Source organism: Lactuca virosa, chromosome 8, assembly GCF_052849685.1.
Source record: "Lactuca virosa cultivar CGN04683 chromosome 8, Lactuca_virosa_CGN04683_v6, whole genome shotgun sequence".
NCBI lineage: Eukaryota > Viridiplantae > Streptophyta > Magnoliopsida > Asterales > Asteraceae > Lactuca > Lactuca virosa.
The window spans coordinates 29,332,830-29,349,804 of record NC_136433.1 but is presented as its reverse complement, the minus strand read 5'-3'; positions in this window follow the sequence as shown (position 1 = coordinate 29,349,804).

The following is a 16,975-nucleotide window of genomic DNA, read 5'->3' as shown; positions in this document are numbered from 1 at the left end:
TAAACCTGTTTACGGCCGTAAACACCCACCTGACCGTAAACCTGACCGTAAACTCATAAAATATTACAGAAAAATACAATTGCCTAGAAAAGCAAAGTATAAACCATATTTTTTACCCAACAATCTCCCCCTTGGTTTATAGCTTTCTTTTCTTTTCTTAAATGACCCAACAAGCTCCCCCTAAAAAGTAGCTGACTTTTCTTGTTAATCTTCATTGGGAGCTTGGCTTCAGCATTAATCTTCAAATTCTTCACGACTTCAAGATGAACTTGATGAATCTTCAATGAATGGCTTCATCTTGAGCAGTTGGGCTTTTCTTCAGAATTTGACATTGAACGCACATTGGGTGAGGAGGCTTCTTGTACTGATTCTTGAAAGATAGCGCTTTCAGTTTGAGAATCTTCAGAGAGAACATCAGAGAGAACAAATCTTCTGGATCACTTCAGCAGGTTCAAGATAGCAGCAGACTGATTGATGAGGCTTCAATGCAATCTGTCACCTAATCTTCAAGTGCAGTTTCACCTTGCTTCTGGAGTTGAAAGATTGAAAGTTGAAAGAATAATCTTCATTTCTTGCTCCTTCGAATGAGAATTCTTCGATGATCACGGATGAAGCCTTGGCTCAGAAATCTTCGACACAAACTCCATCAGTTTCATCTATACCTGAATTCACTTTTCAAGACAAAACAAAACTAAAAGAAAATTTAGCACACAATATTTTTGGGTTTTTCATATATTCTGAAAAAGAAAAAAAACATAAATAACACTATTTTTGGATTTTTTAATAATTTTTTTGATTTTTGTTTGGTTTTTAAAATTTTTAATTCTCCCCTGATATTTAAATTAGAAGAAAACTATGAACAAATTTAACAAAAATAAAAATGATATCTAACTTTAAGAGTGATTTGGGATCAAAGTTTTTAGACAACCTTTATCCGTTTATCAGTACCTCTCCCTTCATGAATAGATCTGGTCAATCACTGATATTGTGGTCCACTTAAACACAAGAGATTGTGACAAAATTAGGACATACTATAAGTGACAAGACAATGTGATCCTAACATCCTAGATAATATTCCTTAAGGACCATTTAGTTGACGACGACCAAAGATATTGTTGTCCACCTAAATTGAGCAGCGAGATCTACAGACAACCTAGTGATTGTTCAATTTTAAATGTACTAGAACATGTTTCCCGCTTCCTGATATACCCCAATAATCAAGAACTTCCAAAGTACTCCTTACTTTAGGTGAGCAGACAATTATTATAAGAGAAGTCAGATTTAGAGTGCATATGCTATACACCCAGGTCGGATCTCTTCCAATCTCGCAGAGGGTGAAACATATGACTAACCAGATTTAGAGGGATTGAGAAGTAGAATGGTGCATATGTTGTGTACCAGGTCGGATGTATTTCAATCACGCAAAGGAGACAACATATGACTAACAGACAGGAAGAATTGCATAGATAGAAGATGCATAGAAATAGAGTTGCATATGTTGCAGTCCAGGTCGGATGTATTTCAATCACGCAGAGGAGGAAACATATGACTAACAGAAAGAAAGCAAGTAAAACAATTTCCTACAGACCTACTTTATCGGAATTCCCCAGTCGCCCCATCAATACCGGAATTAAGGACAAAGTCCGTACATCGAGGAAGAGTTAAACCACGGTTCTAGATACAGATTATTTTAGTGTGACCGGTGGATTATCATGTATATCTCCCTGCTCAACCTATCTGAGCGTCGTATTGTCAGGCTAAATGGATCTATCTAGGTCAATATTTTTCAAGTCTCTAGATTCCTTAAGTTCATTAATGCCTAGTCAAGTCCATTTTAATCTTTCGTGCCTACCAGCGCATCGAGCACAGAGCCTAGACAATTCAGATTCAGTCCCTTACACAGATTCAGAATGCCTGTTATCACATGACTATATCACTTCCCATCACATCACCTGCAAGAACATTCCATAACCAACATATTTTTGGATTTTCTGAATTTCTAATGTTTTTGGATTTTTTTTTTTAAATTTTCTAATTTTTGTTTAGTTTTTATTTCTCCCCCTAAATTTGTGCATAGGAGAGAAACGAAAGTAAATGCGCAAATTTAAACTATCCTAAAACAAAAATTAGTCTTTAAAGCGAATCAGCTTAAGAAAAACTCAGGAGTATAGAGAAGAAAACTCAAACCGTAAGTCACCGATTGAATTTGCATCCAGAAGGTCTGAGAACAGCACGCGTAATCTCAGAACAGATCCAAAAATTCTTCACATCGTTAAGCACTAACCCCATGAGTGATCCCTTCCTTTCTTCCCTTCCCGCAAAGGACACATACTCTCAAACAATGTTCTGAGTGTTGTACAGTTGAGAGATGCCTCCTATCATGTGCCTGGAACAGCCACTACCAACAAACCGAAGTATGATGATATGCCTCCATAGCTGCTCCGACACAGAGCGGGATCAGTTGGTCTTTAGAACCCAGTCCATTTTGAAACTGGGTTGACCTTTTTCATCCTTGCACGGTACTATCTCCCATGACATATCCTGTTTATCACAAACAGAAGATGAAGAAATATTATAATCATTAGAAGATTTGGGAGAGTGAGCCTTTGGAACCCATTTGTAGTTGGGTTTAACCCATTTCTTTTTCGGTCTGATGGGTGGCTCGGTACTTGCTTTGGATCTTGATGTCGGCCGTTGAGATGACTTTGACCTAACCGGTCTTTGTTTCACTGGAGCATCTCTTGGATTGGGCTTCTTGGCCGACATTCCCTTCTTGCCCTTGGGATTCGGATTCTTGGACTTGTGGGTTTGATTATTGGCCTTCTGCGCGTTCCAGTCACCATGGTCTGAACGTGACCTTGAGGGGTTTCTTTTGAAGTATCTCCCTCTTGGCGCGTTCTGCCACCCTTGTGCATAGTAGGGAACGTATGCGCGATTTGGACAATGTCTAGCAATGTGTCCAGGTGTTCCACAGTGAAAGCAAGTCTTTTTCTTCACTGGGAAATTGTTTCTTCCTGCCCCTGGTGGCGTGTCCTTGCCTTGTCTCTTATTGTTCCCACAAGCACAATTACAACAGGCACTCTGTTTCGCTGGAATTGGTGGCCTGTATTTCTCAACAGCAGGTTGATCAGAAGCAGCTGAGTTCGAAGCAACAGATTCAGAGCTCAAGGAGATGTTGGTTTGTTCAGTGGTGTTCTCCTTGTTCTCATCCTCTGCTACTTTACCTGCACATGAAGTAGATGTGCTAGAAACAGGAACATCAGTATTTTCAAACAAATAATCAAATATGTCAAAAAAATTTAACTCAACATGATCCGATGCAAAAGCATCAAAAGCATCATAAGATGTATCATCAACTTTAATATGAGAAACAGAAGGTTTTTCATTGGAAACAGAAACATCAGGTTCAGGCTCAGTTTTGTTATCAGAAACAGATCCTTCAACTTTGTGCTTTGACTGATCTAAGGATTGATCTGCAGGGGAAGTAGAAACGTTAGTACTTTCAACATTAATAAATCCTCCTGAAACAAAACCAGATGGCTTGCCATAAACCATGAATGGTTCGTTGGCAATCTCCTCTTTTGACAAAGGTTGATACTGATATGTATGATTAAAAGGAGGAGGTACATTATCGTATCCTAAACCCTTTTGCTGGTTTCGTTTGAACTGCAGGCAATGGTCAATCATGTTGGCAACTACGTCGCTTGATACATCAAACCTTTTAAAATCAAAATTTGCAGTTTCAAATTGTCTCTTTAATGTATCAAGCTCAGTAATTAACTCATCATTCTGTCTCTTAATATAATCATAAAGTTCACATTTTTCACTGTATTCTGTCTGAATTCTCTTAAAGTCCTTTATTTTTGTTTCTAATTGGGCCTTAAGGGGTTTATGTCCTTTCCTGAGTTGATATCCTTCATATCTCAGGTCCTCAACTTCTCTTTTTAATAAATCAATTTGTTCCCGAAGAAATTTAATCGTAGTATCACAAGCTGGAGTACATGAAATTTTATTTACCGGAATGGATTCGGAACTCATTTTTTTGTTTTTGTTTTTGTTTTGTTTTTTTTTAAATTATTTGACTAAAAACTCAAAAGTCAACCTTAAAAGTCAAATTTAAAGAGTCAAACTCAAAAGTCAAACTTGAAAAGTCAAACCGAAAAGCTAAATTTGAAATTTTGAAGATTAAACGAGAAAGTCAAAGTTTAAAGTCAAAGGTCAAACTTTAAAAGTCAAAGTCAAAATTTTAAGTAAAAAGTCAAAATTAAAAGTCAAAAATTAAAAATTAAAATTTTGGGTTGAAAATTGAATTTTAAATAAAAGGAAATTGATTTTGGGGTTAAAAGTGACAAATTTTCGAAATTAGGTGCGAAAGGGAGTGTTTATGAATTAAATTCGGGAGGAAAAGAACATCCAGCAAGTTGGATCAGATGGCAAGGGCGCTGGAATGATGAGGTGAAGCACCCGAGTTTGATTCCTGGCACCTGCGAGTCGCTTCCTATTTTTTTCAGATGCGCGTGCGAGGAAGAGGGTTGTTGAACGAGACTGCTGAACGAGACCGAACACGTGCGAAGTGCGAGGTGCGAGGCCGAGAACTCAGAAGCAGGAAACGTGCGAGACCGAGCTGCAAACTGCTGAGCCATAAACGTCGGACCGTAAACCCGCGAGACCTCGGACCGTAAACCTCGGTCGGCCGTAAACTCGGAAACTCTAGCTGCTGGCCGTAAACGTCGAGACCGAGCTGCAAACTGCTGAGCCATAAACGTCGGACCGTAAACCCGCGAGACCTCGGACCGTAAACCTCGGTCGGCCGTAAACTCGGAAACCCTAGCTGCTGGCCGTAAACGCCGCCACCCCCTCGCTGGTTACGACCAAAAACAACGATTTTTGCCCCTTTTTGCTCCAAAACTCGATCAAAAACCCATTTTTATGAAAAACGCGAAGAACAAACCCCCCTTAATTTTTAGAGATCTATCCAAAAACGCTGGAATCCTTCAAAAATAAGATCAAATAAGCTCCAGATCTGACAAAATTGACTGATACAATCCAAGCTCTGATACCAATTGTAAGTCCCTAATCTGCTTGTGTATCAATCAGATCCAATTGATGGTGCGGAATCCCAATCAATTGGATGATGTCAGATCAAATAGAAGAGAAGGAAAAGAAGAAGATGATGAATCTTGAATGTATTGATTAGAATGAAGTTCCCTTACACAAGATTCACACACTTACACACACTAAAACTCCTCTCTTCTCTCTATTCTGTACACTCCTTCTCTGTTCATCAATCTATTCCTCACACCCCTCACCCCTATATATATATACATGAGAAACATGGGTCGTAAATGGGTTTACGGCCGTAAATAGGTTTACGATCGTAAACACCCATTGGGCCGTAAACAGGGTTTACGGCCGTAAACATCCACCTGGCCGTAAACCTGACCGTAAACTCATAAAATATTACAGAAAAATACAATTGCCTAGAAAAGCAAAGTATAAACCATATTTTTGACCCAACAGCCCCTCTGATTGCACTGAAATCAAATCAGATCAGAAAGTGACGTGGTAGTAACAGTAGAAGTAGCAGTACAATCCCTGCTCATATGTCCTGATCGGCCGCATTTGAAGCAGCCCGAACTCCCTACCCTGCACGCCCCATCGTGTGACCTACCACACTTGCCGCAGCGGCCTCGGCCCTGCTGGCCCTTCCCTCGGGAATCTGTCTTGGGCCTTTTGCCCGAACCATCTGAACCAGACAATACCTCTGGTTTCCTCTTTCTCTCCATCTTAAGATCAATCTCCCTCTCACGAGCCCTCGCAATCATGTCATCCAGCGTTTTACAGCTGGACCGACTCACAAACTGGCGGATATCACTCAGCAACATCTCATGATAACGGGCCTTCTTCATTTCCTCATCAGCTGCATACTGAGGAACGAGAAGAGCCCTCTCCCTGAACTTGGCGGTAATCTCCGCCACTGTCTCTGTAGTCTGGGTGAGATCCTGAAACTCCCTGGCTAACTACTGCACCTCAATAACCGGTGCAAACTCGGCTCTGAACCTGGTAGTAAAATCAGCCCAAGTCATCGCATCAATCGCTGTGTCATCCCCGATGACATGCCCGATCTCCTCCCACCAATCTCGTGCCTTGTCCTTCAGAAGACAGGATGTTAGTCTGACCTTGTCCCCCTCGGGACATCTGCTGATGCGGAACGCATTGGCGACATCTGCCAACCACCTGGTACTCGCAATGGGATCCCGCGCCCCATGGTAATCTGGAGCTCCACAAGCCCGGAACTCCCTGAAGGTGAGTGTGCACGACCCCATCATGGCCGCCACCTCAGCACGGAAGGTGCTCAACCTCTCGTCCATCAGCTCTAACATACCCTCCTTGATCGAACCGAAGATCACAGGAGTCTGCTCAAGTATGGTGCGAGTAACCTCTGAAGAGAGGAACTCCCTGGTCTGCTCATCTAGATGCTCGACCCCCGAGCCTGATCCTGATCCCTCGCCGGCTCCTGAACTGCCGACTGCTGGCCTAGGGCGTAAAACCACCATTCTGAAAACACATCATGACAACGTCAGAAACACTGATATATCTCGAGGGATCGCTACTACTACAAGTTTCCTGGTCTCATCTCAGCCTTCCTCGATTCAAGTACCGATCCTCTGCTTTCAGTAGTACGGGCCCATACTACCTTCCACATCTATCTGTACTTTCCTCAAGTACTGCCTCGACTCCACCAAGTCACTTCTACTGCTACTGATCTATGCTACTCTCATCCTAGGCTTGCCCTAGGGAAATCTCTGACTCCACCCAAACCAGTCCTCAGCTGCTGAAGGCCTCCTTGTAATGCCAATTAGCCATCACCTGAATACCATCACATGTGACGAGGCTCAGATAATCCTTCGAGTAAAAGTCTCGTCCCTACAACGGTTAGACTCAGACAAGAGCTGCGCAATAGGGCCAAATCCATCACTCTGAGATTATTCAACCCTGATCACATGTGACGTGACGTATTCACCTAATGGCTAACTCCCATCACTCCGAGTCCTACAAAGCACGAAGCAAGCAGCATTCGGACACAGGAAACTACTCAAGCACTTCTATCCTCATAACGAGAAACTGTACTAGCATACAATGCTAAGCTCATACTATCAGGCATAACCTAAACATGATATCCTACTGTTGTCTACTCAATACTAGCATGCAATTCTCAATAAGCTGAAACACATATAACAGCCACATAAGGCATCCTCCTAGATCCTTAGTCCTATTCTAGCATGCTATTCTACTGAAACTGGAATTGATAATTATAACATAAACTTGTATGGGTAATTTGGGAGTACTTACTTGAGCTCGGCTGATCGCATGCACCACACCCTTTTCCTTTTCTCAAAACTCTTTTATTTTTAAGTTTCTTTTTCAAAAATTCTTTCGAAAACATTTTTCTTTTGAAAATCTTTCACCATTTCCTTAGTTTGAGTCCAGTCATACCCGAAAGTGTGGCTGAATCCCTCAAACCAAGGCTCTGATACCAACTTGAAATGTCCCAAAAATACAACCCAAAAGTTTCGTTTTTAAAACATTATTAAAACCATCAACCATCCATAATCATAAGTAAAATCGTAATCGTGTATCATAAAACATCATAGTGTCTGTCTCAAATCAAAATCTCATATCCAAATATCAGAGTCTAACTCCCAGGCTGAAGTCTGTGGTGTGTGCCATGCGATCATCCCGAGCCCTTCCCAGTGCCAGTGGAAGTACCTGAAACCAAAACTGAAAATCGTAAGCACAAAGCTTAGTGAGTCTCCCCAATCTACCACATACCATCTACACATAACATGCAACTAGGAGATACGGGCCTCGCCCACACTCATGGAGATACGGGCCTCGCCCATACTCTGCTAACTGGGAGATACGGGCCCCGCCCACACTCCGCTATCTAGGAGATACGGGCCTCGCCCACACTCCACTGTCTAGGAGATACGAGCCTCGCCCACACTCCATTATCTCTGAGGTACGGGCCTCGCCCATGCTCAGCTACTTCGAGATACGGGCCTCGCCCACCCTCGGCTATGATGAGATACGGGCCTCGCCCACACTCAACTACTAAAACCAACATACAAGTATCACACAGACGACATGTAAATCTAATCTAGTGTTCATACATCATAATCAACTACTACTATGAGATACGGGCCTCGCCCACACTCTGCTAAGATAGGATACGGGCCCCGCCCACACTCAACTACTATCATATCATACTATGGGCCGGCCTTGGTGCCGTAGACCCGTTCCTACTGAAGGAGAACTCACCTCGTTTGGAACAAGGCCTTGCTTTGCATAAAGGCGGCTACTTTGAGCTCCTGGAGCTCAATGATGACCAGATCTATAGCCTCCATCCTAAGGAGAGCTCAAATCTCGAGTTTGGACCTTGAATGTCCCAAAAGTGGCTTAAACAAGCATATATGAAGATCTACTAGGAAAATGAACAATGTAGAGACTTTATTACCTGATGAAGTAGCAAATGGAAGCTAGCTTCTGGATCTCCTTCTTCTCCTTTGCACCTTCACTCTTTCCTTCACTTCTACCCTTCCAAGAATACAGCAAAACACTCAAAATCAAGAAGGAATCACTCAAGCTCACCAATGGAGGCTAGGGTTTCGAGGGGGAATGCTCTAAGGGTGCTGGAGGCTGGGATGGGGGCTATAAGGACGTTTAAATAGGGTACAAACCCTAAGGATTAGGGTTTCCTCCAGACTGGCCTACTCGTCGAGTCCAGGCGTGGACTCGCCGAGTAGATCACTTAAAACCCGCGTCCATCATGGCATCTACTCGACGAGTTAGGGCTACTACTCGCCGAGTAGCTCTTTATAAAAGACATTTAATAAATTAAATACGTACCAGGAACTGGGCGTTACATAATGTAAATCCCCAACTCAGCAAGTCCAAATACCAAGATAAATCCTAATTTAGGAAAAAGACCATTTTTCCCTTCTAAGTCCTCAACCCCTCATAGTTAACCAAAAGTCAAACTGGTCAAAAAGTCAATGGTCAACCTTTAGTTGACATATGCACGACGTACGTCTTACTCTACGCAGCGCGTAGAGTCCTATCCAGAAAATGGGCTAGAATCAGGCTATATTGGGCGTAACCCATATTACGCCCCGTGTACGACGTCCCTTGACAAACTTCATTTTTAGCACTTAATATATTAAGACATTTCACTCAAAGCTCAAATATGGTTCCTAATAGCTCCATAATGGATAAAGTTTCCAACTTTATCCATTAGGATGGTCCAAACAACCAAGATCTAGTCTTTAAGTGTCAAAGGGACCAAAAAATGCATCTTTCTCAACTTAATCCATTAATTCCAAGTCTCTAACCTTCAGATCTAAATCAATATGATGTTTAGGTGGATAAAATTTCCAACTCTATCCATAACAAGGTCACACACTTCCACGATATAAACTTTATGCACTAAAATGGCCTAAAATCTCTAACACAACTTGCATGGCTTAATGAACAAACACCAGAGCACAACTTTAAGTCTAGTAAGTCCCAAGAGTGTTCCATATATCTCAAAAGGTGTTGCAGTTGCCTCAACTCCCAAAACACAAGCTCAACGGACCAAAAAGTGACAAATATGACAATTAACAAGATATATGAAACCAATGAGAAAGTTTGAAGATTTTTACTCACAATGGTCTAGGAATGAAGTAACCTTGTTGGATCCATACTTGGACACTTCTTCTTTACACTTTGCCACAACCTTGTTCTTCAAGATTCCACTTTCCAATGGTAAAATCAGCTCATAAATGATGCCAAGGTGAAAAACAAGTGAGAGGATGCTATGGTTTCTCAAGGAATGATATTAGGTGATGGAGGCTGGTAATGAGAGGGTTTCCTATATGTTAGAGCTCTTAAATAGGGCTCAAAACCGAAGAATTGGGGTTTTGATCTGTCACGATTACGCCCTGTGTAACATAACCTACGCCATGCGTAGGTTATTAAACCTGCGTTTGTAATTCATCAAGTTACGCCCTGTGAATTTTAGTTACACCATGCGTAACTTTCCTACGCCCTACGTGGGACAAAACCCCAATTTCCACTTCAACTTCAAACAGTCGTAACTTCTTCGTTTCAACTTCGTTTTCGGCGTTCTTTATATGCACGAAAGGGTATTGAAGAGCCCTAAAATTTTATCCAATTAGTTTTGAATTAGAACATACCTAATTAAAATCCTTAATTCATGAAAGAAGTCTGAAACGTCACTTTTTCAATTTACCCTTTGACTCTAAAACACAAACCAAGGGTTTGGATCACTTAACCAATATTATTAACCTCCAATAGGGTCTAAATGTTATTCCACTGAAGCCCAAGGCCTTTACTTGATCCTTTTATTGTCTACAATCCTGAAATAAGAAACCTCTCGACACATGATGTTACATCGTTGGGTTCGGACTTTGAAAATCTACTCTTCTTACTGGACCTTAAAGATCCCTCAAACTTCTTTTTCTCGCTAGTTTCCGCTTTCTCCATATCCTTTTCTTTTATTTGGGTTTCCATATTCCTAACTGATCAGATGGCTGCTTTCAAAGTAGTTGCTAGCTTCACTGTTGGCCCATTGTCCGCTGGTAGTCCAATAACAAACTTGTTTACTCTGGAAAGTTTGGTAGGAACCAAGTTAGGAACTAGTTTTAACTTTTCAGTGAAAGCTGCAGCATACTCGCTAACACTCATCTTTCCTTTCTTCAGGTTCTGAAATTCATTGTTGATCTCCAGAAGATCTTGCTCGGCGCAGTATTGCATCTTTAACTCCTCAAGGAAGTTCTCCCAAGACATCTTAATGTCTTCTCCCTTTAGCATAGTATCAGCCAATAGCTTCCACCAGCTCAACACTCTAATTTTCAGTTGTATGACCGCTAGGATGGTCTTCCGTCGGTCACTATAATCACAACGTTCAAACACCATCTCCATCTCGGAGATCTAATCCATAACTTCCACTGGTTTTTGGCTTACAGAAAGACTTGGTGGTTTGGAAGCCATGAATTCTGTGTAATTGCATCTATTCCTCTCAACCTATTTGTCAAGGTTGTTACTTCTAACCCATCGCGATTCAGCTTGTTCCACAGTCCGAATGTAGTTTCCCTCTTCGGACTGACCCTCATTCAAAACCAGTTCATTCATTGGTGCAGTGACTTCTCTCCTATTTCCTTGGAGTAGTTGTCTATTCTGATCCATTTGCTCAGCTAGCATAACTCGGATCATGGCTTGGACTCCTACCATCGTGACTGGTTCAGCTATTGGCACAACTTCTGGTGAACACTTGATCACTCGCCGAGGCTCGGGCTGCTAGTTTTCGTTTCCATTTCCCATCTCGCTACGAGTTATCAGCATGACGTTCTATACACCAAACTATTGTTCAGTGTATCGGAATCACGAGTATATTATGATAGAGAAGGTTTTAGTTATGTTTTAAACGCATAATCCTCTTTACCACTTCCGAAAAGTTATATGTCAGTTCTAATACGGTAATTAAACGTTTAGAAGCCTGTACACATAAAACTTCCTAATCAAGGTCGGTAACAGACCTTAGACCTAATCAAGTAATAGCAATTTTAGGCAACTTAAAGCATGCTATAAATCATTTAGCACATAACAACAAATCAGGCATCTTATCCTAAAGTAAGCTAGTGATTGTGTCAACTCAGGTATACTACCTAAAATAATATGGACACACACCTCAAGATCATTGTTTAGCATTCTAAGTTTAAGTCTAGAAATCCAAAAAATTCCTAGTTCACTTAAACTAATGCTCTGAATACAACTATGACATCCCCATTTTCATGGTCAGAAAAAACCTTTTATTTATATTTATTTTAAAACAGAGCATTCTTTATTTTGCGTAATTTGTCCCATCAAAAGTATTTCCGAAGAAATATTTTTCATTGTTTTATTAAAACTTGGGATGTCATAACCGATACAAGAAACATAAGCATAAATGTAAATATTACTGGCCTCACAAAATCTAATAGCCTACATTCCTTTAATCTCTCATCAGATCCAAACATCATATACCTTCGTATCGGTACCTATGATAAAAAGAAACTGAGTGGATCAGGTTGGGAAACCTGGTGAGTAAATAGAGTTTTAAACCCACAATATTATAATCTTTATTTATATATTTTTCAGCAAACAAATAACCCAGTTACCTATTCCCGGTATCCTCACTTCCTAATCCTTAGTTAATGATCTCGAGGGATCTTTCCTAAATGATCTTTTATCAGCAGCAGTTGTCATCTAATATTCCTTAAACATCTAGGCATGACAGTACAATAGTTCTTTGGGCACAACATAATAGTATGATAGTATTTGGGTAAACACGGCAGTACGATGGTACTTTGTCACAACATAGCAGGTCACAACTCATTATTTTGCATAACATTTTACTAACTAATATTTTCCTGGATAATTAGGCACAACGGCATAATAGTACTTTGGTTGAGCACAACAGTACGAAGGTACTTCGGTTACAGCACAGCAGGTCACAACTCATTATTTCGTATAGCCCTTTACTAACTTATCTTAGCCTCTCATTTATCATTTTACTCAGCCCTTTTCTAACCTATCACCGTCTTTCCTCTATTATTTCACATAACCCTTCACTACCCAATCATATTTTGAGTATGATAAATTATATATATATTATTCGATCATGTTGTACATATATTTTAAACACAGCTAAATAGCACAAATAACATTTAAGCATTTAGAATACTTGTATTTATGTGTAAGCAGAAAGTAACTATGCACTCACTTGATACAAGTGGATGACTAGTGATTTCGGCAGCGCTTTATCTAACACCTCAATTTTTCTTTTGACGAGACCCAAGTATGATTAATACTAAGTCTTAGTCTAATGTTCATGGCAACTAATGATAATCTAGATTCCACATTGATCCCAATGTCTACATCAAGATCTATCAAGTAAGAAACAACCAGGTAGGATGATATCGGAGGTAGGTCTGTTTGGTATACAAAGTTTACTTTTGGGAATCCCACTTTAAACACCTCACTAAATCCAGCCTAGACATCATTCCCGTAAGTAGATCAATCAGTATAATGACTTGGAATCACTTGAAAATCTTATTTATAGGTTCATAATAACGACTATGAACATAAATATAAGTTACACTTGGAATAAAATAGATGTAGCTTAACTTACAAGGATTTTAGCGAAAACCGGGAAATTGCACAGACAAAACTCTAGAACCAAAAGCTTCTATTTTCTAGACACCTAGACACCTCAAAACCTTGCTAAATATTCCAAGGAATCCCACAAATTCAGACTATAGAAAGAATGGTATCTCATAGATAAAAGTAGTGGAATTTGGTGTGAAAATGAAGAATAACTAGGTTCTATTTATACTGCAGGGAGCACGAGCCGCGCATGGCTAAGAGGCACGCCACACCCTCAAGCCTCTCTGGTTTCTTCGCTTTCTGACACATGTCACACACAAATTTGTCTACCCCTACTTCTTCTAGAAGCAGCCATGTGTTGTCAAACTGTGGTGTCACGTGTCCAATTTTCATGGTGTCACGTCACCATCTCTCCCAAACGATTCGGCTCTCCGACCAGGCCACGTGGCGCACTCCGGTGTTGCCACGTCATCATCGCATGTAAATTTTCTCATATCTTTGGACGACCATAACTTTTGCATACAAGCTTCGTTTTTGACGATCTTTATATCCTCGGAATCCTCTCGACGAGTTCTACAACTTTCATTAAGGTCTTAATAATAGCTAATTCTTGCTCTAACAAAAATCGATATTTATATCGGTTTTGACTGTTAAAGTCCGTGTGAAATTCATATCTCCATCATACGAAATCTGTTATCGACTGTCTTTATATCGACATGCTCATATTCATGAGACCTTCAATTATTTTTTAGATTGTTTCGGTTAACAATCAACCGATTTGAATTTCGATTTCTGTATCTGCACTGTTGCGCTGAAACTTCGAAAAAATCATAACTTCCTCATACGAAGTCAGATTTAGACCTTCTCTATATGTTCGCTCTCGGTTTTATGATTACTATGACTTTCATTTAGATTAATTAGGCTTATAAGTAACCTATCTATAATTCACTTTTTATGACACGCATAATCATGTCGGTTTAATCGCGAAACTTCGAAGAAGCATAACTTCTTCATACAAAGTCGGATTTCAGAGTTCTTTATATGTACAAAATCCTTGTCACATATAATATAACTTTGATTAAGATTATTTATCATAAATAATCTTCTATCAAAAAATCATTTTTATTGCTTATTCTATTTTAATTGACTAGGCCGAATCTGTGGACGTTAAATAATCTACACCTCTCTTGGATAAAGGAATGCTTAGCCAAAGACCTATTCACCTTTGTACCTTTCAGCTTAAAGCTTAAAGTCGTTTGTTTCTTTAAATCAATTTTTTATAGAGTGTGAGGTCTTACATGCATTGGTAAGATGATTGAGTAATGAGCAAGTACAATTCTTTCTACTACCACAAGCTAATACCTTTTTACCAAATAAACACAAGTTAAACAAATAAACACAAGTAGTGACATGTATATCAGCAGACTACAAAGAGAAAAAAGAAACACAAACAATGACATTGCATCTGATCTGTTACAGATAAACTACCACAAAGCAAATAAACTTCAAAGAGATAAATTAATGGCCATGTAGCAAAAATAGTTGACAACTTGACATATACATCAGTAGACAAGAACTCTATAATATAAACTACACATATTCTAAGTTGCCATGGTATAAATGGAGTTACACCACACACATTCTATGAATCCATCAAAGACAAACAAATGAACAATATGAGCTTTACAGTGGCTACAAGAGACTAAGTGTATCATCTGAAATCATGAATTCTACAATATCAACTGAATATAGGAACTTTAATGGCAGAAGTATCATCTGAAATTGGAACTTACATTTAACAGAGTAGCCGCTAGAGAAGTGTCGGAGCTAGAGATGTGAGAGCTAGAGTCATAGTTTATGAGAGTCGGAGGCGGAAACGTGTGCATTGTAGCCGAAGAGGATGAGACGTGAGAGCCAAAGGCATAGAAGTGAGTGTGGACGTAAAAAATGGTGTCGCAGACTCGTAGCCAGAGATGGTGCGGTTGTTGTAGGTCAGAATTCGATGCTTCAGTTCAGCGTTCAATAGGAGTGTGAAGGTGACTAGGGAAAAAAGTTAAACATGAAGAAAACAATGAATTGAGAAGTTCCGCTCAAAGGCTCGAAACTTTCACTTCTTTTATATTTTATTTTTTAATATTTAATATATTAATAATTAATAAAAAATTGTATATAAAAACGTGAGGCGCGGTTATTTCTTCGATTTTAGGTGTGGATAATATATGTGGTGCGTTTCGTTTTTTTGCGGTTTTTTAAAACTAAAATCGCACCGCACCGCACCGTAAGTTTGAGGTTTTTAAAAACAAGAAAACCTCACCATTGGTTTTCATTGTGGTTTCGATTTATTGGTTTTAGTTTATACGGTTTTTTCGGTTTTTTTATAGTTTCAGTTCGGTTTCTGCTCACCGTTAACTACATAGTATCAACCCAGTTTTTTACCTTGTATTTAGACCCAAATTTATAGCAGTTATGAAGTGGTTTTGTAACTGCTATATAATAGTTTTGGCTAATTTCAACAAAGGGGGTTATTTTCCCGATTTGCTGGTTATTCGTTTTTTGGTACACATAGAATCATAAATTCCACATTCTTTGTTCAAAAACCATTAAGTTTTATCCGGTTGAATTTCGATTGTACCATCAAAATATTTTAATATGAAAATGTATCACGACTCTCAGTAAATCCGAAGCAGTTGAAACACCCAAGATTCTAACAGTACATTGTGTTTCTTTACTTGTACCATATGTTGTTTTGTATGTTTTTAATTGAGTAGGTTGAAAAATATACAATTTGCATGTGTTGTGGGATGAAAAAAAAGAAAAACTGATATGAAGCTGACAGTGGATTGGAAGAGAAACACTCATTCCGTCCTAAGAGATATTAAAGATAAACTTTACATACCGCGCGCATATATATATATATATATATATATATATATATATATATATATATATATATATATATATATATATATATATATATTACTTTCATCAAGTAATATTAAGAAAAAAATGAGGTACCGTTTATGCCATATTGACATAATTACTAACCTAATATCACATATGTATAACAACATTAAAATAATTATTAAAAAGATGGTCCTCAAACCCGATCAATAAAAATATTCCAACATTATGACATCTAAAAAGGAATAAAAATATATGCATCTATGTAATTATATAAGCATCTTGAATGGTAGTTTAAAAAAGAAAGTATTTTTGTTGATGTCTTCCCACTTTCTGTTTTTGAGGGGTAATATATATATATATATATATATATATATATATATATATATATATATATATATATATATATATATATATATATATATATATATTACCCCTCAATTATATATCAATAAAAATATTCCAACATTATGACATCTAAAAAGGAATAAAAATATATGCATCTATGTAATTATATAAGCATCTTGAATGGTAGTTTAAAAAAGAAAGTATTTTTGTTGATGTCTTCCCACTTTCTGTTTTTGAGGGGTAATATATATATATATATATATATATATATATATATATATATATATATATATATATATATATATATATATATATATATAGGGAAGGGTTATTTGGAAAAAAAAAACCCTAAAAATACATAAAAAAAATACTTAGAGATCACAAAAAAAAATTAATTGTTTTTTTGAAAAAATCGCAGCTTTCTATACAAATTCGCTGAAAAAAAATTTGAGAAAAAAAAAACTTACAAAAAAAAATTGATTTTTTTTCAGCGAATTTTAAGAAAAAGCTGCGATTA